The sequence below is a fragment of the Pocillopora verrucosa genome, chromosome 8, assembly GCF_036669915.1.
Source record: "Pocillopora verrucosa isolate sample1 chromosome 8, ASM3666991v2, whole genome shotgun sequence".
In the NCBI taxonomy this organism is placed as follows: domain Eukaryota; kingdom Metazoa; phylum Cnidaria; class Anthozoa; order Scleractinia; family Pocilloporidae; genus Pocillopora; species Pocillopora verrucosa.
In genome coordinates, this window is record NC_089319.1 from 21,237,093 (window position 1) to 21,252,069 (window position 14,977).

Sequence of the window (14,977 nt, forward strand, 5' to 3'; positions counted from 1 at the left end):
TGGAAATGTGCGCTGGTCTTTCCGTTGCTTAAGAAACTTGGACTTGAAATAATGGTTGAAGAACTATCGCCCTGTAAGTAATTTGCAGTATATTTCTAAGCTTACGGAGAAGGCCGTTTTCCAACAAACGCATAGTCACGTGACTATTAACTCATCCCGAGCTCCAGTCATCGTACCGCCAACACCAAAGTGCGGAAACAGCCTTGCTGAAAGTGATGAATGATGTTCTTCTAAACATGAACTCTCAGCAAGTCACACCTATGGTGTTCCTTGACCTCAACGCGGCTTTTGACACTGTCAATCACGACATTCTGTCGGAGAGACTTGACAAGGACATTGGGATGCGCGGGGTTACGCTAGACTGGTTTCGTTCATATCTCTCTAATAGATGCCAACAAGTCTGTATTGATGGATCTCTGTCTAACCAATGCTATCCTAACTGTGCTGTACCTCAGGGGTCCTGTTTAGGTCTTCTACTATTTGTTATGTTATGGTCATCGAACGTCATCTCCCCGAGGCTCATTCTTACGCGGATGATACCCAGCTATACGCGAGTTTCAAGCCCGATGATGCTAACGCCCAGGATGAGGCCATTCGCGCAATGGAGGATTACATTAAAGATATAAGGAACTGGCTTATTGAAGGACGACTGAATTTCTAGTTGAGGAGAGAGGCCTGACATCATGGCGTACAGACATAAGTTCTAACGCTCCGTAAAGTATGGGCGCTCAGGTCCGTTTTCAAAGCGAGTAACAGTTAAATCAATCACCGACTATTTATTTCAGTTTAAGAAATGTAAAGCATTTAATTTATGACAAGCAAGAAAAACAGAAAAAGAAAACAGAGAGGATCAGGCTCTTCGACTCACAGTGAGTGAACAAGGAGACCACGAAGACATTAGAAGCTCTATCGACGCCTTGATCAAAGCTATGGAAGCGGGATTCGCCAGCTTACGCGCCGACTTCAGAAAACTTAGACAAGAATTCAAACATGAGATAGAAGAAATGAAAAGTGAAGTAAAATCGCTAAAAGAAAGCGTGAGATTTACACAAGACGAGGTGGACGCGTTGAAGGAAGATTCAAAGAGAAACACGGAGGAAATGAAAGAAGGTCTGGAAGATCTCAGCATGAGAGTAGCACAGTTGGAAAAGAAATTGGAAACTGCGATAGAAGAAAATATTAAGCTTGAACAATACACCCGTCGAGAAAACTTACGTTTCAACAATATTGCAGAGCAGGAAGGCGAGGATTGTAAAGCTCTGATTCGTGGCGTAATTCAAAACGAAATGGGCATAGACGCGTCGAACATAAATTTCCATGCAGTTCACAGAGTGGGTAAGAAAATCCAGAATAGATGCAGACTCATCACCGCCCGTTTCATCAGCCGTGAAGACAGGAACGAAATTTGGAGCAACAGAGGTAAGATAAAGCATTCAAAAAATTACCCCGATGCCTACATAACCGAAGATTTCGCGAAAGCGATACAAGATGAAAGAAAAATATTAATCAAAGCGATGATGAAGGCAAGGGAAAGTCAAGGGCATCCAAACGCGAAGGTTGTTGGACGATATCTTTTAATTAATAACGAAAGATACGATTATAAGAATATCTCAGCCTACTTAAAGTAATATATCCTTTTCCCTCTTCTCTTAACAAAACAATTTTTTAAAAAAAAACCTATGCAAATTAATCGCAAGGACTAATGAGCTGACCCATCCACCTGACAATGAAACTTTTTTATGCGTGCTTTTTGTCGCCTTCTTTTGTATTTATTCCGCTTGCTTGAAAACACAAACATCATGTTTTTGCTATAATAACCACAATGATTTTAGTTTAGTTTCTCTGCATGGTTTTTTCCTAATGTTCTCTTCTCTGCTAAGTTTACGGATCTTAAAATAGGCCCTCTTAATATGAGAGGACTCGGGGACAGATTGAAAAGACGAGAAATGTTTGACTGGCTCAGAAGGAAAAAGTTTTCAATTTACATGCTTCAAGAAGTGCACTGCTCAGAAATCACGATCCCTTTATGGTCTGCTGAATGGGGATACAAAACAATTTTCAGCTGCTGTACCAGTGCTAAAGGAGGAGTTGCCATTCTATTCAATAACAACTTTGATTTTCAACTTAAACGAACATACGTGGATCCCAACGGCAGATTCATCATCTGCGATATCACATTAGATAAAAAATGTGTAACTATAGCCACACTCTACGCGCCTAATGAGGACGATCCAAATTTCTTTCGAAATTTTTTTGACCATTTAAATGATTTCGAGTGCGACGATGTAATCAACTTGGTTTTGAACCTGGACATAGATAAAAAGGGCGGTCTAGCTAGGACACATACAGAATCGGTTAAAACATTAAAAGGATTTTGTGATGAATTTGATTTAGTGGACGCATGGCGAGTCCTAAACCCGGACAACCGTAGATATACGTGGCGGCGAAAACGGCCAGAAATTCAATGTTGCTTGGATTTTTTCCTTGTTACGCAAAGTTTAATGTGCAATGTTAAATCCACTAATCGCCCCATGTAAGGTAATCCAGGACAGTATTAGATTCTGGATTCCACGCTGTGGATTCCGGATTCCAGGTGCTGGATTCCGGATTCTATCGTTGCAGATTCCGGATTCTATCGTTGCAGATTCCGGATTCCAAAACACAAAAGATTCCAGATTTTAGTTTCTGGTTTGCCCCTAATTTTCGCATTGCGTTTTCTAGGAATGACTTCAATAGCGGATTTCGCTATTGAAGGACATGTTTGTGAATGCATGTTTGTCTATTCATATTTCCTAATAACATTTGATAATTATGAGAAATGTATAACAGCAAATTAAGGGATATATTTTTGTTGCAGGAATACCTGTTGAGACTGTCTGTCTCTTAAGTCCATTAATTCCACATCTTTTTAGCAACTCTGAAGAGGCGAGGCCGCATTTCTTTCATACAGGTTCCTCGAGGTTCTTCAAGTGATTTAATAGTAACAAAGAACTAATAGTTCAAATCTTTGCGTATCATTTTTAATTTGTAAATAACTGTTAGACTAAAAAGTTTTTCTAGTGCAGCATAACATTGTTCCGACTGGGAAAAGATGGCCAATTTTTTAAATATAAAATTGACTTAGAACTGCAAGAAAACAGCTCGAAAATATTTCCCTATCATCTCAAATTACTTTTTAAACTTTCCTTTTAAACAAAAACCGTGGTATTGAGGCAAAAATTTAAACTGGAATATAATTTTAATGACACCCCGAGTAAATAGAATAGATGTAATTTGCGACGATGTTCGACGAGATTGCGCATAAAACGGTCTTAAACCAATTTAACTATACTTAAACATTTGAAAAATCGCGAAAGATCTTCATTTACACGGTAATTTTTGAAGAATAACAGATTCTCTTTTCTATACTTCCTTTTTTCTTTAAAAGGTTAGCCAAGTCATGTCGCATTACGTCGGCTATGAATCCTTCAGAGCAAAGATTTTATAAGGTTTCAGATGGCCCGCCGCCATAATGGTAATATCTTATCTTTGTCGCACCAAGATATGATGCCTCATGAAATCTTAAATTTGTTATTCCAAATGCCAAATATCAAAGGAAGCGGTTTACGTGTAAATGCCGAACATTCGACCTATAAATAGACCTTTCCTGGTTCCCATAAATATCCATATATAACTTTGTTCAAAGTTTATCATAATTGGAAAAGTGTGGTCCGTCGCCCTGATAAGCTCACCCCTGCTAATCTTGGAAGCGACACTTCCCTTTCACTCTCCCCAGCTGCTCTCTGATCCTCTGGAGTTTGATCCGCATCATCTCCAACATCTTCGTCATCAGGGTCACCATTAGCAAGCCTGCAGAGCCTTTTGTCCTCCTCAGACGTTAGAGTGATGCTTGAACCCTCGGCAGTGAATCCCAAAACTCGGGTTAGAATGAAGTTGGGTGAGTTCCGATCACAGACATCGCTGTTCAGCCACTGAAATTGTACTTTCTTTCGTAAAAAATTGCCTCCATCTACTTCTAATTGAACGTCTTGTAAGAGAATAGCCAGCCAGAAAGGCGAAATCTCACAGCAACGATATCCTTATTATGGTAAACAGTTTGCACCCGCACAGTTCAACCCTGCAGTACGACATTAGCATCTTCTATTTGGCAGGTTGTTGTTACGTCGTGGCAGTCTTCCGATGAGGCTGTGATGACAGAGGGACGCATGCTGAAGGCATATGGAAGTGTGCAAGTCAACTCTTTCGTCTTTGAGCGAACGTTTTCCTGTCGTTCACCTTTTCCATATTCTCCGACAAACTCTCGCATTACGGCTTCTCGCCTTTTGCTCTCCTCTTCACTTCCTGTTCCCTTGAGAAAGAATACACGCTAGAATGAATTTTAAAACAAAACCGTTGTCATGAGTAGCAAAAAATAAGTTCTATGTTATGGCATTTTAATAGTGTTCCGCTTATAGCAATTAATTCCAATTAATCTACCTGGTCGTCGTCGTTGTTTTTGGTGATCTTGATCGTCGCCTTCGAGAGGGCGATCGCCCTGATTTTTTGAGGAGGCTGCAAAAAAAAAGAAAGTGATAGTGTTAAGGCTACATCACGTGTTGTTAATCGAGTTTTCAAAAAACTTTTTTCGGTTCGTTAAAATATAACAGAAGAAGAAGAAGAAGAAAGACTTTATTTATTGAGGATAGCACGTGATAGTGCACAAACACTAATAAACTTGTGGTCCTCCTAATTACAATAAATATATAAATACAATAGAATCATTAATAGAATGAAATATAAATAGAAAATTAGCTAAAACAAGTAAGAATATATAAAACTACTATCAATAAAATTTACGGATTAAAATGAGCTAAGCATGATTGGTCCTTATAGTAATATTTAAATACGTTGTCTTTAAAGGCCTTAAGTGTATTAGACTTTTTTAATTCAGGCTTTAACTGATTCCATAATTTTATGGCAGAAACTAGAAAAGTTTTCCCTCCTTCTCTAGCCCTTTTAAACTTAGGTAATAAAAAGTTGTATTTACAAAATCTAGTGTTGCGTGAATGTACTGAACTTAATAATCTTAAGCTATCATTAAGATAATTAGGTACACAATAATTAATCCTTTTAAATAGTATTGAACATTTAGCCATCTTAGTAGAGTCATAAAATGGTATCCACTTTAAACGATTGAATAGCATAACTGATGAACTACGTGGTTCAGCATCTAATAAAACCCTAGCAGCTCTCTTTTGTAGCCTAAGTATTCTTAAAAGAGATTCATTAGAGCAAAGTGACTGCCATGCAACATTGGCATAATCAAATAATGGCTTAATTAAACTATTATAAAATAAAAGTCTTTGGTTAAATGGTAAACAAAGTTTGATCTTATTCAAAATTCCAATTCTTTGTGAAATTTTTTTACACAGTCTGTCAACATAAGTGTTCATTGATAAATCGTGGTCAATGTCTATACCAAGAAGTTTAGCTGAGGGTACTTGTTCCAATGATACACCATTCATAGTTTTAAGAGATAAATTATAACCATCTGGTAGTTTCTTCCCAAGGCGTTTGCCTGTGACCAGTAGTGTTTTAGTCTTTTTTCATTGAGAGGAAGTTTATTGGTGTGCGTCCAGCATTCAATTTCCTTCAAAGAAGCAGCTAGTGAATCTTGTAGAGAATCAACCGCTGAGATATCTGCCGATAATGTCAGTGTGGTGTCATCAGCATAGAGATCCAGGTCAGCACCATTAACATGTAGAGGCAAATCATTGATATAAATGACAAAAAGTAAAGGGCCAAGGATACTACCCTGTGGAACACCATGCCTCACAAGAGTAGAGTCAGATGTCACATTATCAATAGCAATAAATTGATGTCTATCAGTCAAGTATGAACTAAACCATTTACTTGCAACCGGAGTTAAACCATAGGCATTCAGCTTTTGCAAAAGAATTTCACGGTCAACCATATCAAAAGCTTTCCTGTAATCAACTAAAAGAAGACCGCTGACTTGATCATTGTCTAGATTAAATAACAAATTGTCTATGACTCGTATAAGAGCAGTGTCTGTTCCATAACAGTTAACATACCTCGGTGTACGTTCGTTGCCAGACCTTGATCACCAACTTGGTGGAGATGTCGAAGGTTCATACTGTTCACGAAAAGGCCTGCAAGAAAAAAAAAATTAATTATTTTCGAAGAAGCCCAATTTTAAGAATGGTGGTGCGAGTTCTAGCGCCTGGGCCAGTCCATTTTTCAGTTCCAAAACTGACAGTTTTATTGTACGTCTGATTTACAAAATTATCACACCTTATTGGGCCGTGTGATCACCAAGCTCTAACAACGAGCCTCAATGCTTGAACCTAAAGTCCGGCGGTTAGCCATGGCTAAGCACATGCAAGTTAGCGCAATAAAATAAGTCTCTCATAAACAATGATGGTTTAACCTATAAACTCCCAGAAAAGACTGACATGTAACTTCTCCCTATAATATCTATATGTTTTTTAGCAAAGGGTTCATGGAAATACTCAAAATTAGCAGGTTGAAGTTGTCATCTTGATATTACACCAAAGTTTCGTAGCTAATTTACGAGGAATTGTGAGCAGCTAGAGGGGAGAATTAATAATCAGATCTTGGAAATTAAAGGGCTAAGTGTGAATCACGATTCGAGCGGAATTTCGTGCAAAAATAAGCGATTTCCATGACCAGTGCCAGGTAGCATGATAAAATATTTAACGAGCAGAGTTTATTCAAACATCTAGCGTAACTGATCTCAAACCGACTAAAGGCCTAAATCACTGCTAACAAGCGAGTCATGCAGTGCGTTTGTTGCGTTTCATCATTTAACGAGGCATAAAACATTGTTGCTCCATGAGATGCATACAATTGGCCGAGTATTCTCAAGTTTAGCAAGCGTTTTTTCGAGTCTTCCAACTTCTTTTAAACTTCCGAATTCTACTACATTGAAACAGTTATTATTGACCATAGTTCGTCATTAAAACCCCTGTCGTTCCTGTTTGCTCGTTGCAACCCCGAAAAAAAATTCAAAAGTGTTTCGTAATACACAAAAAATCCTCAAACCTCGATGGTCTTGAACTCGTGTATTTTTCTTTTTAGTCTGTCTTTCTTCGGTTTCTTGGGCTCCTGAAGATGCATTTTCAATAATTTTTGGTAAGTTTCGCTGGAGGTTAGTTCAAAATGGAACAAAGAATCAATTGAATCATTACAATGTTACACTTACCTTTTCCTCTCCGCCTTTTGCTTTTTCTTGTGCTTCCCCATAGATTATGATTGAAGTATCAAGATTTAGGGAAAGAGCAAATCGAATAAACAAATGATATATCAATTGAAAAAGACACGGTAAATTTTCTGTAATGCTGCGGCTTGTGTCCCTCCACATGCTCTGAGTGACTGGTGCAGTTTTGATAGTTCCTGGCTTTCGTCTGGCTTCTAATTACAACTATGCTTCCACGGCCATCTGCAGGAGAATATTACTTTTTGATGCTCTCATTATGATTTAAGGAAAATGGATATTTATTTTTGATTTTGGTCAATCGCGAATCAGAAGTGCCAGAAAGTTCGAAAGAGTCGGAAATGGAAAGAGTATTAAGTATTAAGTATTGAGGTCGATACCTCGACCCTGGATGCCAGATAAAAAGTAGCGCAGTTTCCGGTGCCAAAGCTTGCCGTGCGCCCATTTGCTTAAAAAACCGGCGGGGAAAGCAGGCAAAAGCAAAGCATCCAAGTTGTCAATAGTCAGATTATTTTCACAGAAATTTACAAATTCCTAGATTTATGGGAAAACTAAAGCGTATCTTTTGCAAAATCACCTTCCAACTGTTGTTATGACAACCAGGAAGTTAATATTCACAGGACGTCATAGTGGCCATATCATTATTTAGAGGTGTTCCAAAACAATCAAATAGCGGCTCTACTCATGTTCCAAGCAAATCCTGTGGGATTTGAACGCTTCAGTGATATAAACACTTTCTAAATTTGAGCACCGATTGACCACGTGAGTGAACTGCACTGTACAGTGGTTGCATGGATGCGGGTGAAAGCCGTTAATACGATTTGAAATGGATTTTCAGCAAGTGGATTCTGGATTCCCCTTTTTAGCGGGATCCTGGATTCCAAAAGCTGGATTCTGGATTCCAGAGCCCAGTATTCCGGATTCCACGAGCAAAAATTTCCTGGATTCCGGAATCCGGATTACCTTACATGGGGCGACACTAATATCGCCGACGGATACAAAACAGACCACTCTTTAATAGAGGTCACGATTGCCACCCACTCTAATAAGAGAGGCCCGAGTTTTTGGAAACTTAACACCTCGCTCCTATCAGAAATTGATTACATAAACCAAATACGTGTTACGATTAAAAATACTCAAGAAGAATACTAAAATGATAGTTTCGTTGATGATGCCCTTATGTGGGAAATGATAAAACTAAAAATTAGAGAACAGCCTCTAAAATACTCAACGGTCAAAAAGGCTAAAATATCACGGTATTAAGAGGAGCTTGAAAAAGAAATTAACAGCTTACAACGCTTAGCTTAATCCAGCAATATCGATGAGAAGGAAAAGAAAGGCATCCTGGGCGCTTTGGACTCCAAAAAATTAGAATTAGAAAAACTAATTGAACACCGAACAAAAGGTACAATTTTGCGGGCTAAGTGCCGATGGCACAATGAAGGTGAAAAGAACACAACGAAACGAAATTACAAACAAGGGACAATAAGTCAATTAAAACTGGATGATGAACAATTTGTTAGTACAGACAAAGAAATTTTGAACGAGCGTGAAACCTTCTACAAACGCCTTTACAGTTCAAGCAAAGGCTCTCAAAATGAACTGACAAACAGCATCTTCTTCGGTATGCAAACGGAGAAAAATCTAAACCTAACTGAACAAAAAGCCTGTAAAGGTTTATTAAGTAAAGAGGAATGTCTAAAAGCACTTAAGGACATGGAATGTAACAAGACCCCTAGCTCAGTCGGTTTACCAGCAGAATTTTATAACGTCTTTTGGAATGATATCTCCGACCTCTTCTTAAATTCGATAAACTACGCCTACCGTAGCGGCCAGCTCAGTCTCAGTAACTCAACGTAGAGGGATCATCAAACTCATACCAAAAAAAGATGCAGAACCCAATTTAATAAAAAATTGGCGCCCCATATCACTACTAAACTGCGATTACAAAATAGCAGCTAAAGCTATTGCCAATAGATTTAAACAGGTTATCCCAAATATTATTAACTATGACCAAACGGGTTTTCTTAAAGGTAGATTTATTGGAGAAAATATTCGACTTATTGATGGCATTATAAAGTATACAGCCGCGGAGAACATTCCAGGACTTCTACTTTTTCTCGACTTTGAAAAGGCCTTCGACACGGTAGAATGGTCTTTTCTTCAAAATACTTTACAGTACTACAATTTTGGGTAATCTGCTATCAACTGGATCAAGCTCTTTTACCATAACATAGAAAGCTGCATTCTTAACAACGGTTGGTCTAGCAACTTCTTCAAACTTGAAAGGGGGGTAAGACAAGGCTGCCCTTTCTCTCCGTATCTCTTTATTCTCTGTGTAGAAATACTAGCTGAAACAATACGGCAAAATAAAAACATTAAGGGCATAAAAATAAACGAACAAGAAGTAAAAATCCGCAGTCAATACGCGGATGATACTACCCTTATTTTAGATGGATCGCCCGCCTATCTAACAACCTCCTTACAAATATTAGACTTTTTCAGCGAGATTTCTGGTCTCCGATTGAATAGCAAGAAAACTGAAGCTTTGTGGATCAGTGCTAATATTGGGAACGAAACACATCTCAGACCCGACAAAGATTTTAAATGGGTAAAAGATAAGGTTAAGGCTCTAGGCGTATGGCTCTCCACCAACCCCAAAACCACTATAGAAGCTAATTACAACGAAAAACTAACCAAAATCAGAAACAGCTTAAGCTGCCGGGAACTGCGCCGTTTAACCTTACTAGGAAAAATTACAATTTTAAAAAGCCTTATTGCCTCTCAACTGGTTTACATCCTGTCCCCTCTGCCGTCCAACCACAGTGCTCTAGCAGAAATAAATAATATGTTCTTCAATTTTCTATGGGATGGCAAGGGAGACAAGGTAAAGCGCGACATAATGATCAACGACTACGAGAACGGAGGGCTAAGGATGATTGATATCAAAATTTTCAACAAAGCTCTTAAATCAAGTTGGATAAAAAAATATCTAGATCTGGAAAATCAAGCAAAATGGAAACTTTTGCTTGACTATGAATTACAAAATTTAGGTGGTGTCGAATTTTTTCGTACCAACCTTAATAAACAAGATCTGTTAAAAACTATAAAAACTGCAGAGGCCTTTACTTCAGAAGTACTCCATATCTGGTCAGAAATCTCACTTGAAACTAATGTCTCCTCCATTGATCAGCTAAAGGCGCAAAGTCTATGGCATAACTCTCTTATACGTGTCGGTAACAAACCTGTATACTATTGTTCATGGTCTGTAAAGGGAGTTAAAACAGTGGGCCATTTGATGAATGATGCGAATAGTTTCCTATCTTTCTCTGATTTTAAAGAGCTTTACGACATTAAAACAAACTTCCTTACTTTTCAAGGCATCTTATCAGCTGTTAAGGCCTTACAAAAAAGCAATGAAGCTTACTTTCAACAGGTGTAATACTGCATACGAAACTACCTTCGACACCTTCCTAAAGACGACAAAACCAAACAGACTAACATATAAAATTCTGACAAGCAAAAACAAAAGAACCCATTTGAGGCCCAAAGAAAATGGGCAACAGAATGCATGCTCGAAACATCAGATAATTTCGACTGGAAGGCAGTTTACAGAACTCCTTTTCTATGCACAAAAATCACAAAATTGATTGTTTTTCAATTTAAGCTACTGCACAGAAGACTAGCCACCAACACTTTTCTTACCAAGGTAAACCTCAAGGACAATGAGCAGTGCACTTTTTGTAAAAGTGATAAAGAGACTCTCATCCACCTATTTTGGACTTGTAATATATCCAACCGTTTCTGGCAAGGTCTTAAACAATGGATAATTAACTCGGAGAACCTTTCGCGGAAATTTTCAATCTATCGCCATTTATAGTACTAGGGTTTATGCCATACAAAAACAAGAAACTAAATTTCCTTTTTTGGTCGCTAGATATTTTATATGGATATGCAGAATGAGCAACATCTCTCCGGAAATAAAAAACTTCCCCCTCTTCTTCTCACATTATAATGCATAAATCATTATTATAAAGAAAAACCATGCATAAAACAAGCACAACACGCATTTACTTAGTGTTTTCATTAATTCTGTTTACATATAATTTGATGTTTGTATCCTTTTTTCCTGCACTTTTTTTGTTTTCTTTTAAACTACCTTTTTCCTATAAATTGTAAGTAGTGCACTCTATACACTGTAAACGTTTTCGTTTTTTCTTTTTTCTTTTCTTTTAAAATATATAGTTATTTTGTTTAGCCACTCTTCAACCAGTATTGTTTTAAATATTGTATCGCACTGTAACGTACGTATTTGTAAAAAACAAAAAACATAAGTAATGTAGCTATAGATGTAACTGTACTATAAGTTATTTTCTGTAGCCGTGATGTAGCTGTAATTAAAGATTGATCCTTCGGTCAACGTTAGGAATTTGGGAACGATATTTGACAATTCAATTAGTATGGATACTCGTATAAATCAAGTTTATAAGACCTTTTTTACCATATTCACAATGTTCGTAGAATTTCTAAATACTTTTCTCAAGAATCCCTTAAAAGATTAGTTCATGCTTTCGTTACGTCCAGACCCGATTATTGTAATAGCCTAAAAAAAAATGTCGCCACGATATCAACAAACTTAAATTCAATCGTACCACTAAATTTTCCAATCTTTCCTCGGAAGACTGGTCGGCACTAAAAAGTCTTAAAAACGCAGACATAGTCATTAAAGCGGCCGACAAAGGCGGCGCAGTTGTTGTTTGGCGGGCCGACCTCTACCAAAAAGAAGCTTTGCGGCAACTTTCTGACACCTCCTTTTATGCTAAAGTCGACAAAGATCTCACTTTAATTAACCAAAACGTTGTCAAAAATACGATTTACAATCTTATAGCTAAACAAGAATTGCCGGCCACTGCTAAAAATCTCATCATTACCACTCCTAGAACTTCGTGTATTTACTTTTTACCTAAAATCCACAAACCTAACAACCCAGGTCGACCCATCGTTTCTGCCTGCAGTTGTGCCACCGAACTTATTTCCAGCTATTTAGACAAAATTGTGACACCTATCTTCAAAACTTTACCGTCTCACATTAAGGACAGCCAACACGCACTTGAAATTTTTCGTGACTTTAGTTTCCTCGGCCAAAACAAACTTATTTTCACTATGGATATAACATCTCTTTAATAATAATAATAATAATAATAATAATAATAATCTTTATTTCTTAAGATAAAATCACATATCCTAAGTTACAAAAAAAAAACTATTTACATATCATATCTAAAAATTATTCTGTTACTAAAAACGTTCTTAAACCTGTCAGTGTAGATTCTAGGGACAGAGACTGATGTATTTCTAAGATTGTACCTCATGTTCTTTTCCTTAGGTAAAAACTGGAAGAACGAGCATTCGGGGTCATTCGATCTTTTTTTGTAGAGTGTCTTGTCCGCCTTCTCTAGCAAATCCCTGATATTTACATTCTTAGACATAAACTTTCTTTTCATACACCGGTCTAAAAAATTCTGTATTACAGAAAGGTCGGAATCTGAGGCACCATAAACTAGCAGAGCGTAAGAAAAATTTGGTAAAACTATTGCGTTAAAAAGGTGATCTACTTCCCCCTGGGACATTCCTTCCTTACTTAAAGATCCTAATACAAAAAATGACTTGTTCGCCTTAATCACCTTCGCGCGCACGTGACTACTGTATTTACAATTTTGTTGGAAGGTAACACCTAATATGGATAACTCTGCGCACTGCAATATATTACTAACTGGCGCGATGTCCTGACTGAAACCTTTCTTATGGAAAATAATCTCCTTGCATTTTGTTGGATTGCATGTCATGCGATTGCGGCTGGACCAGCTAAGAAACTGATCCATCAAGTCAGTGCGACACTGGCCGTTTCCCCAAAAGGGACGATAATTGTAGAATCATCAGCATATTTAAACAAAGCTGGGCGACCTTCTAGATTGATCTCCAAGTCATTAATAAACACGTTAAAAAGATATGGCCCACTAACACTACCTTGTGTCGTACCCCTATTAACCTCACGCCACTGTCCCTCAAAACCATTATAAACTACTCGCTGCTGGCGTTTCTCGAGAAAGCTTAGATACCAGTTCACAATAAGGGGATTCAATGGCAACTGCCTAAGCTTAGATGACAGGAGTTCATGATTAACACAGTCAAATGCTTTATTAAAATCCATTGCAAATACTCGGACGGCTTTGCAGTCTTGCTCGTCTAAATAGCTGTAGATGGTATGCTGCATGCTCAAGAGCGCATCAGTGCAACTCCCCCCTGTCGTATAAGCAAACTGTGTTGAACTCAGATGCTGTTCGACAATGTCTCGTGCATGGGTGTTATACACAGATTTCTCGAACGCGTGTGCAATTACAGGTGTGATCTTAATTCCTCTGAAGTCCTGCTTGCCCTTAGGGATGTCGATCTGAGGGAGGGGCGTCACGTGGGCCCTTTTCCACGAGGAGGGCCACTTGCCAGTTTTCAGGGAAACATTCCAGATCTTATGAATGACACTTGTGAAGATCTCAGCGTGATCCCTCCAAATCCAAAAGGGAATGAGATCTGGTCCCATAGCGGTTTTCTTCAAATGTTGTAAGCAATTTTATACTGTCATTCCCAATGACGAAGGTCTTCGGGCCCTCAAACATTTTTTCGATCATCGCACTGTTCAGGAACCTAGCTCTGAAACACTACTCCGTCTGGCCGAACTAGTACTCACACTCAATTGCTTTTCATTCGGTGGTAACTGCTACAAACAAACTAAGGGCGTGGCCATGGGTACTAAAATGGGACCCAGCTACGCCAATCTTTTTGTAGGTTTTATCGAACATCAATTTTTCAGTCAATGCCACGGCCCAAAACCTGAACTCTACGGCTGCTACATTGACGATTGCATTGGCGCTACCTCCTCTACCGTCAATTCCTTTCATCCGGCTCTTAAATATACCTAGGAAATTTTCGCGAATTGCCCCTATGGAAAGTAGAGGCAGGCCCGCAGAGATTTTTACAAATTTAAAAACTATAATATTATAACCAGCTAGGTGGATAGTTTCAGTTCCAGAATTGGTGTACTTTTGGAGAAATTCAGATAAACATTTTCCCTGTTTTACCCGACAACAAAAATGACCGAAACTGTACCGAGATAAATAATCTATTGGTGTGTTCACATTCACTCCCAGGGAAAATTAAATATATCAAAGTGAAGACGAATGATGTCACTATATATGACAGAGGTGCCAATTTGTAATGTTGTATTTAGCTTGAGATAGAGAAATAAACATTTCACTGAGTGCCTGACTGCATGCAAAATTTGAAGGGGGTTGAAAATTTTCATTTCCCAAGATGTTTGATTCTTACAGAGACCTGTTCTTAATAACGAACACCAGAAAGTATGATCATATTACACTAGCTTCTTATAACCTTCACTGGCTACCTGTGTTTTACCGCATTTATTTTAAAATTTAAATTATTACATTTAAGGCTATTTATAATATGTCACCTAGCTACATTAGTAACTTAGTGTCCATTATGCTGTATTCTGTCTATTCCCCTAAATCAAATTCTTCATTATTTTTGGACCGTCCAAGGGGCGCATGCCATCTACATTAGGAGCTCGTTCATTCATGCTTCTGCCCCCACACTGTGGAACAGTCTTCCAGTAAATATTCGGGGAATAACATCACTCAGCATTTTTAGGAAAAAACTTAAGACACG